Source organism: Canis lupus, chromosome 4 (assembly GCF_003254725.2).
Source record: "Canis lupus dingo isolate Sandy chromosome 4, ASM325472v2, whole genome shotgun sequence".
Lineage (NCBI taxonomy): Eukaryota > Metazoa > Chordata > Mammalia > Carnivora > Canidae > Canis > Canis lupus.
The window spans coordinates 37,619,270-37,636,882 of NC_064246.1; the positions used below are offsets into that span (position 1 = coordinate 37,619,270).

Below are 17,613 nucleotides of genomic sequence, written 5' to 3' on the forward strand. Positions count from 1 at the left end.
ATTGGCTTTTAAGGCCTTCCATGATCAGACCCTGACCTCTGTCTCCAGCCACCTGTGTTCCATGTTGCTCCTGGACATGCTGTCGCCTGGTGTCTATGAGCATTTTTGCCCATGCTGTTTGCTCCTGGAGAAATGGCCTTGTCTGTTCTGTTCATTTGGTAAGCCTCTCCTTGGACCATCGTGGCTCAGCTAAAGCACAAAGAAATCCCTCCTGGGAAATAGGATTGAAACAGAGGTCTCCTGTATGCTCCCATGTGGACCTTTACATTGTAGCACCAATGAAACTAAACTTGGCACTTAAGGTTGGTTTCCTTGTCTGACTTTCTCCCAAGATTTTGAACTCTTAGAAGATGAGGGATGGGGATCCCTGGGTGGCTCAGCGGTTTAGCACCTGCCTTTGGCCCAGGGCGCGATCCTGAAGACCCAGGATCGAATCCCACGTCGGGCTCCCGGTGCATGGAGCCTGCTTCTCCCTCTGCCTGTGTCTCTGCCTCTCTCTCTCTCTCTCTCTCTCTCTGTGTGTGACTATCCTAAATAAATAAAAATTAAAAAAAAAAAAAAGAAGATGGGGATGCATTCACTTAGCAGATATGTAGTGAGCATCTATTACATGCCAGAGACTCCTCTAGGTGCTGGGGAAGCAACAGTGAAAATATATATTCAAAGTTCCATCTCTCGTCTATTAGGGGAAGCAGATGCTAAATGAGGAAACGACATGGGGTCCAGGTCATTTCAGAAAGTGATAGGGCTATGAAATAATACAACGTGGGGATGCCTGCTTCCTGTCTCTGGGCCTGGAGCCTAGAGGAGGGCCAGGCTCAAAGTAGGCCCTCAGGAAGTGACCATTTAATGAATGAATAAAGAACATCCCCAGACATCCCTGTGCCCCTCAGCCTCTCTTTATGACTCTACTGGTAACTCTGGACTCTATCAGAACCTCTTTGATAGTCATTTATTCCCCATTTTCAGCCTACACCCCCTCTTGGGGTATAGTTATATAAATGACATTTTTTTTTTAATGCATACAACACTCACCTTTCCTGATGAGAGTTGAACAAAAGCCACATTTCTCTTTGACTTCATGGTATGGCTCCATCCCTGCCTTGGTCCAGCATCAGGAAGCTGTGTGCTCCTCTGCCTTACTTTGATCAAGACTTCCACTGGCCTTCATCTTCCAGTCCTCACTCATCTATCTCCTCCACAGGCCTGTTGCCAGCCCTTTGATCATCCCTGTGACTCTCTTCTGGGCTTTATCTGGCTCCATTAAGACGATGAAGCTTCATCCTGCCTGTGTTGCTCCCATGCTCAAAAGCTTTCGATGACTCACTATTGCCTAACGACATCACGTCCAGACCCATGAGGGCTTTCCTTGATCTGCCTTCTGCCTCCTTTGCAGCCTGTTTACCACCACTGCTCTCCTACATAGCGCTCACTGCTACAGAACACTCAACACCTCTGATGTTCATTTTATTCCTTGGTTTAATTAATTTACACACCCTTGGTTGTCTCCTCCCACTGGATTGTAAGCTATTTGAGGGCAAGAATCATGTTTTACTTATCCCTGAATCATCAACATCAACATCAGACCCAAAGCCTTCTCACTTGTAACTGTTCAATGAACCTTCCTCAAGGTGAAATCTGTGCATAGCATTGCCGCATGTGCTTGGGGTTGAAATGGCTTGTCCTGGCTCCCCATCTCAGGGGCAGACTTAGTCCCCTTTTGGGCTAGTAGTAATTCTGCCATCCTTGTTTAAATCTTGTACTTGTCCCCACACAACTTTTTTTTTTTTTCATTCTTAGTCCATACATACATATAACCCTATGATTTCCTTCTGTGCTTTGGCTTCATCACTGTGGCCAGTGATGAGGAATGTCTTTGGTGGCATTTGCTGTGTGACATATGTTTTTGGCCTATTTTGTATCTCTTTGGAGTCCCTGTCCTCCCCTATTCTTCACTTTATGGTCTGGGTGGAGTTAACTCCACACCCTGCTCCCATGGGTGAGCATTAGACCCTCTAGCAGCCAATTAAAACATTATTAGCTGTGGCCATGGAGATTGACTCAAGGATGGCGAGTGACACATGGTAAGCCAATGAGAGCCAGCCCTGAGATTTTATAGGAAAGATGCTTTCTATTTCTATAGGATTTGCAGAGCTGGCGGACTGTGGGCTTGAGCAGCTGTGCTGTTTTGCCACCACCCAGGGACAGCCTGCTGGAGGGTGATGCCAACAGAGAAAAGCAGCGCCAAGGGGAGGATAGGAGACACATTTCTGGTGACAGTGTGTGAGTGCCCAGTTTCTGATGTGCCTTTAAGCCTCATCTTCTGTACTTTTCCTTTATGTGATCAATAAATGTTGCCTTTCTACTTAAGTTCTTTTGAATGAGGTTTCTGTCTCTTCCATCCAGGAGAAGCCTGCTGGAATCTGTAACTTTGGAGCTGTGTCCCTTCTTGCAGAAAACTTCTGTTCAAGCAGGATCTGACTTTGGATTCTTCCTTTAATATTCTCACTTTCCAAGAAGGAGCTGATAATCCCAGTCCTGGATCTCTGTCTTAAAGCAGCCTCCTCCCTTGTATCGTATGATCCCATGGTTGTGCTGATTTAGGGGAGAGAAGGATCTCACACTGTGAGTCCACACCCAAAGCTTTGCCAAAGCTCAGATTTCATATGCACAGATCCCAGTTCATGTCTCCACAGCCCCTCAAAAATGCATGTATTTTTTTTTGCCAACAGCTCTGCAATTTCACCCTTGAGTGGCATCAGCGTTCTTGGGTGGGTGCCATCCGTTCCTGGCAATTTGTCTGCATCTTGTTTGTCAATTGGAGTTGGAACATTTGCCTGCCGGAGCAGTGCCTTTGGCGCCCCTACTTCCAAAAGACAGTTTGGGAGCAGCAATTGCCCTGAGGTCCTCCTCAGTCATGGCTGAGGCTGAGGCTCTCAGTTGTTCCGGATATCTTTTTTTCATCTCGGAGCTCTCTCCCAGAGCTGCGATCATCAAGCATCTCACTGGTCCTTTATCTGACCTGCTTTCCATTTGATGGATTTGCAAGACCTCTGATCCTGGGCCCTACAGTCCATCTCAAGGTGACTTTCAGGGTGTCTTTGGACTGCATCATTTCAAAGCCCCCCTGTTACAGGTAGGCTTCCTGATTCTAAGCCATCAGTTTTAAACATTTCCCAAAAGATTCCTTTCTCTTTGCAATGGCCTCTCCTTAGCCTGTTATTTTGTTTTGTTTCTCACTGTTATGGTCAGACTCTGCTGGGCTGTGGTTGGAGGAAGGAGACTCTGTGCTATCTTGGGATGCACCACCTCAACATGTAGATTCTAGGATCACTGTGGTAGGAAGAGAGAGCTGGAGTGTCACAGAGTTCCCCGAGGCCCCAGGTGGGAAGTGATCTTGCAGGCTTGCTTCTGGTTCCTCCTCCAAATTCACTCCCCCTATCGTATGTGAACCCAGAAGGCATATGGGTATGGATCCATCAGTAGGTTCCCTTTGTCCTCTGGTTGGCTTCTATCAAAGGGAGGCCTTGGCAGTGTTTGGAGGCACGAGGACAACAAGATCAGAGTGTCCCTCGGCTGAAGGCCATTGCTCCTGGCAGTGGTCCTTCCTACACATGTCCCTCTGCAGGCTTGGTAGCCACTCCCTCCTTGTCATTCACGCTTAGAGGTGGCAATGGCTCTGCACTAATGCTGGCTCTTGGGAACTGTGCTATCCCTTGTGAAATCTGCGTGTTCTGCTCACCCTTAGTGAAGCTCTCAAATGGCCGTCATGGAATGTCCCGTGTTTCCTGACAAGATTCTCACTAATATTCATACTTCTGCTCCCCATTCACTGGCCAGATCTAGTGCCTTGGGCCAGCTGACTGTAAGGGGCTGGGAAGCATGGAGCTGCTTGTGCTCAGGGAGAGAATTAAGACAGGTGTGGGTGTGCCCTGGCCATGTCCACCACAGGCATCGGCATGGAGCAGTCTGGGAGTCCAGTAAGTTCTTCCCAAGGAGTTTTCACACCTCCTGTGGCACAGTGCTCTTCAAAGCACCTTTCCCATGGCATGGGATGCAAGGGGCTTCTGCATTGACTTGGCTGGGTTTTCACTGTGTGACATTGGGCAAGCCAACATCCCTCTCTGAGCCTACATTTCTTCATTTGCAAAAAGGATATTGTACTTCCATTGCAGGCACATTGCAGGGCTTAGCTAGAGCATACATAGGCCCTGGCACATGGGAGGCTTGCAGGAAATCACAGCCAGATTAACCATCACATCCATGCTTGGAAAGATCAGCATCTATTAACTCATTTAACACTGTTCCTGGAGCACCTGCTCTGGGCTGAGCATATCTGGTGCTGGAATACAGAGTGAATGAGACAGAGGAGGTCCCTGCCTCACACAGTGTTTCTGGTAGGAGTGGACAGGCAATGAGCAAATCAATAGAAAGATAATTCAGAGAGTGATGAGAGCTCTAAAGAAATAAAACTGGGTGATGTGATGTGGCAGGGTGTCCTGGAAAGCCTCCTGGAGATGACATTTCAGCTTGATCTGAAGGAATGTAAGAGGCCTGTGTGAAGATCTGGGGCAGAAAGTTTGTCCTGAAGGATACTTCCCCAAGCTGGGTGAGAACTTGGCTCATTCCTGGGACAGAATGGAGCCCAGGATAGGGGAGTGTGGGGAAGGAGGAGAACAGTGGTAGTGGTAGTACCCCAGGACAGAGAAGTGGGCTGTCCAGGTCCTGTGGGTCCTTGTCAGACCAGGGGAGGGGCCTGGATGTTATCAAACTGGAATGCGGGCCATCCATCTGGCCAACCTGCAGTGAGTCTCTGGATTCTCCTGTCTCCAGTTCCAAGTCTTCTTCCTCTGACCTCATTTGCCCAGTTTCTTTTCTCCCTTTCTTCCTTCCTTCCTTCCCTCCTCCTCCTCCTCCTCCTCCTCCTCCTCCTCCTCCTCCTCCTCCTCCTCTTCTTCTTCTTCTTCTTCTTCTTCTTCTTCTTCTTCTTCAGATTTTATTTATTCATGAGAGACACAGAGAGAGGCAGAGACACAGGCAGAGGGAGAAGCAGACTCCATGCAGGGAGCCAACGTGGGACTCGATCCTGGGACTCCAGGATCATGCCCTGGGCCAAGCCAAAGACAGATGCTCAACCACTGAGCCACCAGGTGCCCCTTTTCTTTCTTTCTTTCTTTCTTTCTTTCTTTCTTTCTTTCTTTCTTTCTTTCTTTTCTTTCTTCTTTCTTTCTTTCTTTCTTTCTTTCTTTCTTTCTTTCTTTCATTCTTTTTTCTTTCTTTCTTCTCTCTATCATCTCTATCTCTATCTCTATCTCTATCTCTATCTCTATCTCTATCTATCTCTATCTTTCTTTTTCTTCTAAGTAGGTTCCACACTGAAACCCAACATGGGGCCTGAACTCACCACCCTCAGATCATGACCTGAGCTGAGATCAAGAGTTGGACACTTAACCAACTGAGCCACCCAGGCCCCCCAACTATTTCTTTAACAAATTGCCATTTTGGGAGAACTAAGAGTCTCTGTTAAAGATCCAAGCAGTTTTCCCCCTCAATTCTAAGGAAACTGGGACCCACCACCCCAGGAGTCCTGCTCTGATCCACCTGAGGGAGACCACAGCCATCCCTTCCAGCCCGAGAACCTGTTGTGCTTCAGGTGCTAGAGTTCCTGCGCATGCGCTATCTCCTTTCCTGGGCTCCCATCTCCATGGGCGGCTGCTGTTATCATCTCGGCTCTGTAGATGAGGAAACTGAGGACCCAGCCTCTCCCACTCCCTGCTCACCTCAGGACGTGTCTCCCTCCTCCCGCAGCAGCCCACACGGCACCCTGTAAATAACTGCATGTTCCCAACACCTCTCCTCCTTCTCCTTGGAAACCTGCTTTCTCTTTGGACTCAGGCTGCAGGGCTGTGAGATTCCCCGCTTGGCTCAGTGCGGAGCATGGCGGCAACATGCATCTGATGGCCTGGGCGGGCAGGCGCCTTTGTTCACTAGCCGAGTGACCTTAGGTAGGCGACTTCACCTCTCTGAGCCTCAGTTTCCTCACCAGAAGTGCAGGGGGGATAGTAGCTCATATCTGTGATGGAGATTAGATGAGGGCTTGCACACAGGTGCCGGGCCGAGTGTGGAACACATGTGAGTGCCTAGTGAAAATGTTTCCTCTTTTCTCCCTTCTCTCCTTCTCCTTTTCTTCTTTTCCTTCCCTGATCAGTTTTGCTTCTAGATGTTTTGGGTGGAGGTCAGGGTCCATACACTTGGATGCCTGCAGGCTTAGGCAGGTGACAGTGAAGGGACGCTGCTGGACTCCTTGGTAAGGGCATGGGAAGCAGCCAGCTTCCAGAGCAGACCTGCACAGGGCCTGTAACCTGGGGGAGGCTGGTCACTGGGAGGACGTGGCCCGGGTTGTCCAGGGGTCTCTGGTGCCTCCTCCTAAGGGCTCCCTCCAACTCAGGGCTGGCTGCAGGCTCCCTCACGTTGCAGGATCCACTTACTTAGATTTCCTGCTCAACCGGACTTTCATATTTACATTTCATTTCACCAAGTGGATGGGAGAAGTCAAATGTGACCTTTCTCTGGGTTTTGGTAGATCTTCTGGAAGAAATGGAAAGGGGCTTTACCTATGGGGAGGGGTGAACCAACGTGACCCCTAATGTCCAGAGCCTGTGGAATAATAATAACAGGAGCACACTTCACCAAGCTACTTTGTGCTGTGTGCTCTCTATATATTATTTAAGCTGCCCAGCAACCTTATGAGGTGAGGAACTAATATGATACCCTTTCCACAGTTGAGGAAAGAGGCAGAGAGAGGACAGGGATCTTGTCAAGGTCACATAGCTAGAAGGTGCCATTGAGGATTTGCATCCTGTCTGGCCCTGGAGGGACACTTGCCTCTCTGCTCTTTTGGGACCAGGAGGTCAGAATGGGAGACAGGACTCACTCCACGGCTGGGTGTAGGGTGAGGAGACCCTAAGTGATCATTCAGCACTCTCAGTGTGCCACTGACTACTGCACCATGGTCACCCTGTGTCTCTGTGTGCTTGCTATGGTGGACATAGATTGTCTTAGCTTGCCCTGTGGCCTCTCTTCTGTATGGCAGCTTAATATTCCTCTGGTGATCCACCCTTCCCTTATTCTCTGGTCATGTGGTTTGGATGGGGTCCTCCAATCCTCTTTCGTTCAAGCTCTAGGAACTGGTGCATAACCCAGGCCTAGGATTAAGGTATGGACGTGTGACTTGAGCTGGTCCAATAAGACTTAGTCATGGAAATTGTTCTGGAAATGTTAGAAAAATTCTTCTTCTATTGGAGTTACTGAACTAAGAAAGTATGAACCTGGAGCTGCAAGGTCACAGTGTGAAAGGAGACTGTAGGGGGAAGCCAAGCCAGAGAGAAACTGAGCAAGCCAGAACAGATAGAGACTGAGCCCTAAGGATGCAGTCTGATTCCTGGATCAAGCTCTTCCTGAAATCCAGAATCCACCCTTGAATTTTTTAGTCACACTAACTCATACAATCCTGTTTTTTTCCCTTTAAGTATTTTGATTGCTTTTTCGATAGAAAAAAGCATTTACCTGCATGTAAAATAGGGTTGACTGGCACTATGCTAACTACTTCATGTATGTTATTACATTTAATCCAACAAGGTAGTTGATAGGGTGTCCATTAGGCAGATGAGGGGACTTAGCTTCAGAGAGACTTTTATTGATTAAGGTGTCCCAGCTAGGCAGACCTAGGATTAGACCCCAGACATTTTGACTCTAGATTGCTGTATGGCAAGAGGCTGGTTTTCCCCCTCGCTCACCAGCCCCCGCCGCCCCCCCCCCCCCCCCCCCCCCCCGCCAAAAAAAACCCTCTTGTAATATCTCCTCTCCAGGTCATGTCCAACTGCCCTCCCTACTTTTCCTGTCATCCCCTTTAATCTCCCCTTTCCTCAGAAGCCTTCCCTGGCTACACCCTCAGACTAAGCTCTGTTTCCTGGTAGACATTTTTATGGCACAAGGTACTTTTCTTCTTAGCTCAACTGAACTTCCATAATGGTTTGTTCTAGGTTTATCTCTTTGGCTGGGGTGGGGGGAGTCCCACAGGGGCAAAGATGATGTCTGTTTGCCCATTGTTGCAGCATCGCAGCCTGGCACAGTGCCTGGGTCGTGGTGGGCACCTGGTAAATGTTTGCTGAATAAATGAAGTGTGCAGCTTTTTCATTCCCGCTGCGGCCCTGGATCATTGTACACCTGTTTGACTGCAGTGTTGTATCATTCTGACACTGCAGAATTCGCTTGTGCTCTGCTGTTTGTAGGGTACCTGTGATCTTGGATGCTTCCTTATCTTTGTGGAAATACTGACAGATGGTTTTCCCTACTAGGCAGTAAGTTCTTTGAAGACTGGGGCAGGGTGTCTGACCATCATCCCTTGATAGTAGTAATGATACTAACAACAATGAAACAAGGCATAATACTAATTAGGAGCACTTACCACCTGCCAGGCACAGCCCTGAGGGCTTTACACCCATTACCTTACCGAATCTTTGTTTCAATTGTATGCAAATATACTATAATGACCCCATTGTAGTTACATCCAAACTAAGGCTCAGAGAGGTTCTGTGGCCTCTTTTGCTTCAAAAGTTGGGGTCTGCCTCATGCAATCAAAAGAGAACTTATTTTCCCAGTGACTTGAATGTGGGACTGTCAGGCTGGGTTGGAAGGCAGCGAGAACAGCGGGAGGCTGAAGGGGAGCTAAAAGGTTGACCCAGCAGGTGGAGGCCTGGCTGTGCCCTGCTGAAAGGAAGAGAGTCTCCTTCGTGCACGTCAAAGGAGGGCCAAGCAGTCTGGAGAGAAGGGGACCCTCAGAATGAGAGAGTGGGGGAGGGGGGCAGATCTCAGGGGTGTTGGAGAAAGGGCACCAGGCATGAAGCTGGAGACTCTGGGCTCCTACCCTGGCCTTAGCACTTCCTGGCTGTGTGACCTGTGGCAAGGCATTGCACCTCCCAAGCCCACTGCAATACTGAGGCCAGCCTTGACATAACACGTGGCAATTGCCTAGCCAGGGCCCGAGGAAGAGTAACAGGTACTGTGTATGTGGTGTAGGCTACGGGCCAAGGCTGCTGTCATTCTTCATCTGCATGAACTTGGGTCATCCTCTCCACAACCCGAGGGAGAGGGCTCCCCGCTGATCCCATTCTGCAGAGGAGGAGACTGGGTAGGGCAGGGCAAGCCATTTGCTCAGGGTCATCAAGCACATGCAAGGCAGCTGGCTCTGAGTTCTGGCCTCGTGGTTCCAGAACTTCCACCTTATCATTCTGATCTTCTCAAGGTTTGAACCTGGATCTCAGTGAGAAAAGGGGCTGGGGGAAGCAGTTGCTCAATTTTCACTCTTGCCTCTTTTGGCAAGTTTCTGTGCTCATGATTTTACCTCCAAGGGACAATTTCCCTTTTCCCTAACATATTTCAGGGGGCAATGGAGAGACACTTGTCAGCAAACCTGTGGTGCCCATGCTGGCAGTCGGGCACAGCCCGTTCGGCTGCACATGGGAGGAGGGGCGTCAGCGCCAGGTTTCTCAAGGGTCTCATCGTGAACTGTGGTGGTGCCAGTGTGGGGCTGGTCCCGGGCCTGGCCTCGAAAGGAGGAGCCGGCTTGCGCCCGCCTCTCGCATGCTGAAGTAGCTCCTCCGCGGTTTTTGCCACGTCTACACACCACCTCTGCTATTTACTTAACATTGCCCTCTAATTTCACTCACTTGCAAAAATAAAACCCTTCATTGCGTTTACTTAAAAAGGAAACTTCATCTTGCCACTTCGCACTGGAAAACCAGTGTCACTTGCTAGAACGGAGGGTGACAATGCACATAAACTCAATGAAAAGGAAGCATGTGCTGATGTTCAGCTCTGTGCTCTGTGGGCCTGGCACCAGCTCTAAGTCCGAGGCTAGCTCTCTGGTCATTGAGAGGGAGGGGGCTAATATTAGAGAGGTGGTAGGGATTCCCTGGCACCAGCCGGAGACTTCCTTGTGGGTGCCCCTGCAGCCGTAAAAGGATTCGTCTGTGTCTGACTTGCTGTTGAAAGCGGAACCTGCCTGACAACCTCCAGCCAGCCCCTGAGGTGCTGAGGCTTCCGTGCTCTGGAAAACACCGGCAGGCAGACATGTGGCCTGGCCACCTGCTGTCTCTGGGGCCAGCCTCACTTCCCCTCCCGAACTTCTTCCTGGCCTCAGCTCCACCAGCACCAAGGAAGCAAGGCCTTCGACTCTCTGATTCTCAGTTTCCTCATCTAGAAAATGGGGATGACGAGTCCTCTTGCCAGGGCTGTTTGGAAGATTAGAATGAGATGCTACATCAAAGTGTCAAAGTGACTGTGTGGTGTCTGGCACAGGGAGTAGGGACTCAGGCAGTGAGCCTTCCTGCCCTTTGATTCTCATCTGCTCAAATTTAGAAATTCTGCTCACAGACACATTCACCTCAGCTCCTCTTTTGCAGGCTCTTTCTTACCTAGAGAGTCCAACAGCCTTGGACTCAAATATTCTCTCCTTCATTCCCTCCAGGGTCAGATCACTTCCCTGAGCCTCAGTTTGCTCATCTGTAAAATGGGAGCAACAGCAGCCCATTAGCAGGAGCCCATTGCTCCCCTATGGATTAGGAAATACTTTTGTCATTGGCAAACTTTTGTACCCACATAAGGACTTATTTTTATGATTTGTAATCCTCTGGGATGGGAGGGTTATCAGAGTGTTCCTTGGGTTGGACTATCTACACCCTCAGGGGAAATTATCTGAGTTTGAGTCCACAAGAAAGGCTTTCTGAGTTTGCGATAGGCTGCATGCTGATGCCTCTGTCGTTGAGGGGAATGTCGTGGGCTCCAGCTGAGGCAGCTTCTGTTTTTAGCTGGAATCATTGCTGCTCAGCCCCCCATGTGGAAAAAAGGAACGTGGTGCAGAAATAGCCCATCCCAGGGGCTGCCCAAGAGAAGGGCTTATTTTGACTCAGGATGCTGCAGAAGCTGTGGCAGGCTTGTCAAAATACATCTGCCTCTTCTTGAGCGGCCCACGGATCCTCAGACTCTCGCCAGGACCAAAGAACGGCTGCCAGACGTGCACATCTGGAACTCGGCCCCTGGGAGCTGAGGACAGCTCTGGCTTTGATTCCAGCAATAACCACCTTCCAAGCACTAGAGGGCGAAAAATAAATTTCCTATGTCTGGCATGAAAGAACCCAGATTGGTCTCCATGCTTGCTTGTCTCTGTGGTCCTCATGGCTGGCACTGGGCCTGGCAGGGTCTGGCAAGTGGAATGGGGTTGTCCATAGCTCTTCCTCTGTGGAACTTGCAGAGGAGGCTGCAGAGGGATTATCATACCCATTTCACAGGTGAGAAAGCTGAGGTGCAGTCCATGAAGTGACTTCTGGTGATGAGATCTCATCCTAGCCACATGGTCCTCTTCTCCGAGCCCTCCTCTGCATCTTTGAATTGCTGTGGCTTCTGCCTAGGATGCTCTTCCTCCCTCTTACAATCATTCCCAACCAGTACACAGGTCTCTTCCTCTGGGCAACTCCCTCATCGGGACTTGGTGGGGGCTTCATGTTGGCCCTTATTTGCTTGCCCAGCAACTTGGCACAGCTGCTTGTCAGAGAGGGCAAAGTCATCTCTTGGTGCAGGACCAAGTGTGGGCTTGCCCAGTGTGGACCTGACAAATGTTTACTGAAGGAGTGAATGGTGTTGGAGTGTTTCCTTGAGGGGCTCCTCAACTCAAACCACAGAGATTGATTCAGCACTCAGTCAGGCAAGAGAGGATATAGGACCTCTTTCAAGCTCCCTAACTTGAGGGTAGCTTCAGGGAGACAAGAAAACAGGCTCCTGGCTCTGGAGTGGTTTAGCCACTTGCTCATAGGCTTCTTTTGTCCAAGATGCCCCGAACCCGACTCATTCATCTCCCGCCAGAGCTGTCACAGTTGGGGCTCTGCTGTCTCCCTGGTTCCTCAAGTTGAAAGCCCTGGTCAGCATGGATGTGCAGGTCCAAGTTCAGACTACTTGCCCCGAGCCATTTCTTGCCTCCCTCCCCGCTGCCTGTGGGTTCCTCAGGCCTTACCCCCATCACCCCCAAGGTCCCTGCACTCTGGCCCAGCCTCCTCATTGCGTCTCCTCTCCTCTACCTGGCTCCCTGGGTCGCATCTCCATTCACCTGCCTTGTATGGGGCTGACTCATAGATCCTTTGTGAGCTCAGCTTTGACCACACAGCGCTGACCCTGCTCAAAACAGTCAGCAACTCACCCTCTTCTCTGCTGGCATTTTTCAAAGTGGATTGTGTAGCTATTAACAGGGGCTCTGTGAATAGGGGCCCCTTGGTCAGGTGAGTGGGGATTGCTGGGCTAAATGAAGTCAAACGGATTTTTCCCTTCAGGAATTTTTGGGGCCTTTGGTTGAGCTATTGTGGATGATGATTCTTGGGGAGGTGACACAATGTGTGGTGTTTCTAGCACATATAAGATCACGGAACCTTTCAATGCAGAGTCTCAAGGGAAGGGGTGTGCTGAAGAATGCACTTTGGGGAATGCTGGCATGTTGGCTAGAGCCTAAACTCCTTACCTGGGTAGACAAGGTCCTTTATAGCATGGCCAAGCCTACCTTTCCAATGGCTGGTCTGGCCAGTCTGCTAAGATCCAGAAAGTTCCAGGCAAAAAGAACCTCCAGATGCTCCCTGTGCCTGCTGTGGCTTTCCTGCCTCTGTCTGCCGCCCACTCATCCTCCTGCCAGACTCACTCTTTCCTTCCCTCCAAAGCCACCTTTCCTCCAGGCAGGCCCAGCCTAAATGTAACCCTTTCTCAAGCCTTCCCAAGTGATAGTAGCATGAGAGAAATCTTGCCTTCCTCTTGCCCCTTGGGCTCCAGTCTGGCCAATGTTAGGTCATTCTGAATGTGATGTTATTATATGGAAATCTTTGGATCCACTCTAATCTGCTTTAAAAAAAGTCATTCGCAAACTTGAGTATCTTAATCAGCATCGGCACAGGACCCTCCATGAGGGATCTTACCACTGACATATCCTGATGCAGTGGTTGTAGCCTGCTGCGTGGACTCTACATTCCCCAAGGAGCACCCCAGTCAGACAGCACCCAAAGTTAAAATACATGAACATGCTCTGTCATATGTTTGTTTCCCCCCCAAGGGACAATTCCATTAATGTTGCAGGAGAGGACTAATGTTTACTAAGCACCTGTGAGGCGCAGGACACTGTATTTGATGCTTTACACATCTCAGGTCACCTGATGGCCAGAGCCCTGCCAGCAGGGAGCCCCTGGGAGGAGCTAGAGTCTGGAGGGAATTGCTTAAACTTGTGCAGCTCAAGCAGTTCCTGGTGGCAGGTAGTAACACCAGGATAGGAACCCAGCTGAATGCAGTGCTAAAACCTGCTTCTCCTATTGGACCCCAACCAGGACTCAGGTCAGAGCACATCTCCTCCAGGAGTTTCCCTCACCTCTGCGTGGGGCTTCCCCTGCTGGGGCGTTGTCCTCATCCAGAGCGTGCCCACTCCCATGCTAGGGCAGAGCTTCTGCTTGTGTTATGATTATCATCCCCAGCAGGCTAGGAGCCCTCAAGGTCAAGTCTTATTTGTCTTGGCACTTTCAGTATCTAGCATGGAGTTTGGCTGCATGCATGAGGTTGTGTGTATGGGGCGAGGCATAGATGTTTCTTGGCCTGAGGAAGATTCTAGGTCTTTGTGGGAACAGCCCTAGGAAGATACGGACTGAGAGATCCAGTGCTTTGAAACTCACCATCATGCGTTCCTATAGAATAAGTCCTATCCTTCTCTTCTCTTTCAAGGGCGAATGGCCTGTTAGATGACTAAGCATCATTTTGAGCCACTAACCCCCAATAGGAGGTGGCTGGTTACATGGATGGGTCAGCACTACCCAAACAAGCAAACTGACTAGCTGTTGAAATGTGTATGTCATTAGAGTTGCACAGCAATACTGGTTGTCGTTAAAACACACACCAACACAGTCTCCCTGCAGTATGCAGAGGAATCCTGAAAAAATGCAAAGTAGATCATGTCACACCTCTCTTCAAAACCTTCTATTAGCTTAGAATAAAATCACCACACTTAGAATGAAATCCAAAGTCATTTCCTGGATCTCCAAGTCTCCACATGAGCTGAGCCCTCTTTTCCCTCTGCCCACCTTTCTCCCCTTCCTTGCTCCAACCAGCCACAAGGAAGCTGCCAACCTTCTTCCTGCCTCAGGACCTTTGCACTTGCTGTTACTTCCATCTAGAACACCTTTGCCCTACATCCCCACTTGGCTGGCTCCTTCTTGGTGTTCACTTTGAGGCTTGAATGTCCCCTCCTCAAAGAGACTATGCCTCTTTTATCTAATTCTATTTAAATGAGGATGTCACCTCCTATCTCCTTACTCTGTTTAATGGCCTTTATAACCCTTGCCACTGTCTGAAATTATTTTATTTTATTTTATTTGTTTAAATACATTTGTTTATGTGTATATTGCTTGTCTCTCTGACTAGAATAAAATTGCCACGAGGAGAGGAACCTCATCTGCCCCGTTTATTGCTGTGTCCTGCTGCTTATAACACCCACAGTGGCACAGAGAGGACAATCAAGAGACTTGTTCTCTGAGTAGGAAGGCAAGGAGGTGCTTTAGAATGCAGACTTGAGCTGATAGCTGAGGTTCAGATCCTAGTCCTTCCACTTGTTAGTGGATAACATCACACTTTACAGATGAGGAAACTGAGGCACCATGAGGTTTAGTAACCTGCTCCAGGTCACCCAAGGGCACACAAAGCACTCACAAACCCTACCTCCTCAACACAGTGGAAAAGGGTCTCTGTTACTGCTCCAAGCTGCCCTCCAGCCCCCTCTCCTTTAGGCATACTGAACTACCCGCAATCTTCTGGAAGTAGCCCATTCTTTCTTGCCTCTGTGCCTGTGTGCCTGCCCCTCCCTTTGCCTAGAGCACCTTGACTTCCTCTTGTCACCAGGCTGACTCCTACATCCCCAGCAAGACTCAGCTCAGCACCACTTGATTCATGCATGTCCTGACCCCAACAGGTACCCCACTGATAGCAATCTGTCCACCCCATTATTGTACTGAGATACTCCTCCTTTGTCCTTGCCTGCCCCTGTGCCTGGCTGAGCACCCCCTACCCCTCCATCTCCTGCATCTGGCTATGTTTGCCTGCGTCGCTTGCAGCACTTACTACCCTGCACCGTTCTGGCCTCTACTACCAGTCTGTCGGCTCTTTGAGGGCAGGGCCATGTCTGAATGTCCAGGGCCTGTCAGAAAGCAAGCACAGAAGAGGATTTGCTGAAGGAAGAGGAAGTGATAATCAACCCTGCGAGGCAGCAGCCGGGTAGGGACTAGAGTTATATTGCTAGTACCAGTTGCCAGAAAGCTCTCTGATAGTGAGACATGTTGAGCCTTGCAGGGGGAACCACAGAGACCAGGGACCAGGTGGGGCCAGTGGCATCCTCTCCTCCATGGTCGTTGCCTGTGTCCTTCTCTCCTCTCTACTGTCTCGTGGGGCCTGGTGAATCTGGGATTGACTCCTTTGTGACTGGTACCAAGTATCGGGCCCTGTCTGTATCTGGGAAGTTTTGCAGTCACCTGTCAGGCCCCTCCTGGGGTAGAGGGGTTGGGCTGAGCAAGGCTGAGCCTTTCTCTGATCCTGCCCTGGACTGAGGTGGGGCAGAGGGTGCCTGTCTGAGGCTTAGACAGGGTTCTGGGGATGGCTTGTTTCCTCCCAGGATATCTCTGACATTGGGTGGAGGGGCATAGGACTTGGCGTCCTGCAGACCTGGTTCAAGTTCCAGCTTCCTATTCTTGCTGCCACTCTGAGCTGGATGGACGTGACAAAATGGGACATGCAAGAAAGCACCCTCTAATGGCAAAGGTGCTCTGCAGCTCGGGGGGTGGTGGGGTGGTGAGGAAGCAAGCTTGCAGTTGCTCTGGGGCATGCTGATGGCCCTGGGGTTGTGGATGCAGTGTGGGTGGGTGGGGGTAAGACTGGACCTCTAGTCACAGCTCCTGCTTCTCAGATTCCCTCAGATGCTGGAGGGCTGGGAGAGGGGGCCTCATTTGCAAGTGTTTTCCAGGCATAAATGCTGCCCACACTCCTCCACACAGCTCCTCCCAGCCAACCTGTACTGCATTGCCAGAGGAATCTTCCTAAAATACTCCTCACATCATATCACTCCCCTGCTCAGAAACTTCCTGCAGTGACCTCACATTGCCTGGGATGAGCCTGGCTCCTTTGCCAGCACCCCAAGCCCTCCATAGCCCCACATCTCTTGGCTTATGTGCCTAGGGTCCAGTCTAGAGTGTTCCTTTCGTCTGCTTGGTGCCAGCACTTCATTGAGTCATTGCAGTGTCACCCAAAGATAAGAAGTATGCTTCTTATGTTATATATATGGTGAAGACGAGGCTCAGAGAGGTTGACTGACTTGCCCAAGGTCACCCAGGTGGGGTCTAGTTGCACCTGGAGATCCCTGGGCTTTGGGGTCCCTGAACTCAGCTAGGCCTGTGGGGTGGAGCTAGCTTGCCACTCTGAGGACCTCCAGCTGTCAGGCAGCAAATCACTCTGGCAGCCCTGGAGGGCTTCAACACAGAAGCAAACTTTTCAGAGGGAGAGGCTGAAGGCCCAACATACAGGCGTGAGGTAGAGGGCATTGAGCAGGCCCGGAGGCAGGGCAGGCTCTTAGAGCCGCAGGTGGAGGGGAATGTGCCAGGCCTGGTGCAAGCCCCAGCTGTGCCACCCACAGGCTGTGAGGGCAGGCCTCTGGCCCTCTGAGTCCCTGAGTGTAGCTGTATGTTTGTGTGAGAATAAAATACGATGGTGGTATACAGCAGGTGTTTAATAAATGCCTGGCATCTAAAAAGTCTTTTTCTTTCTCTTCGAAGCTTGAAGAGTTCTCAGAGATCATTAAATCCACTCTGTTTTCCTTTCGTAGATGAGGGAGCAGAGCCTTAGAGGCAGAGTGCTTGCCCAAGGTCACACAGCTAGAGGGAGGTGGAGAGGCCTGGGGCCTGTGTCTCTGGCTTCCTCATCCTGCCCTCCACATCTTCACCCCGCTGCAGGCCTACTGATCACACGTGCCTTTGAGCTCCTGGGAACCAATGGGCATGGCCAATTGTTGTGTTGTGCTTGTCCTGAGGAGTTGCGGGTGGGGATTCTGGTGTCCCTGCGCCTACCCCCAAGGAGGACTGGCCAGGCGCCAGTCCAGATGTGGGTGGGTATGTGCATGGTCAGTAGTGAATGACTGCAAGCTGAGCCTCAGAATGAGGGAAGGAAAGGGCCATGAAGGTCACGTGGCAGGAGTCATTGTCTCAGGTCTGGCCCCCTGATTTCAAGAGAGGGGTGGGTGGGTGAGGAGCTAGGCCATCCTACCAGTCAGACAGCTGAGGATGAACTCACAGTTCCTGGTACTAGGACCACCATCCTGGGTTCTCTCGCAGTACTGGAGTCCTGAGGTCTCTGGCTCTGGGTGGAAATCGTGCCTCTGCTAGCTGACAATCATGTGGCCTTGGGCACATTACCCATCCATTCATTCCACAAATATCCTCTGGGCTCTTACTCTGTGCCGGAAGGTGTGTCGGGCCCTACGGAGCAGTGTTAATGAGATCC

General features: G+C 50.4%; 1 protein-coding gene and 1 long non-coding RNA gene across 7 annotated transcripts in view; one reads left to right on the plus strand and one right to left on the minus strand.

Moving 5' to 3' along the window:
* The window catches only part of CPLX2 (complexin 2), an 84,347-nt gene that overhangs the window by 21,595 nt on the left and 45,139 nt on the right, over positions 1 to 17,613 (minus strand). The gene's annotated exons all lie outside the window — the stretch shown is intronic.
* LOC118349984 (uncharacterized) overlaps positions 12,224 to 17,613 on the plus strand; it is a 68,096-nt gene continuing 62,706 nt past the window's right edge. For all 4 annotated transcript variants that reach the window (XR_007410205.1, XR_004814976.2, XR_004814974.2 and 1 more), the window contains exon 1: positions 12,224 to 12,329. This is a non-coding gene — a long non-coding RNA (uncharacterized LOC118349984). The remainder of the gene's footprint in view (positions 12,330 to 17,613) is intronic.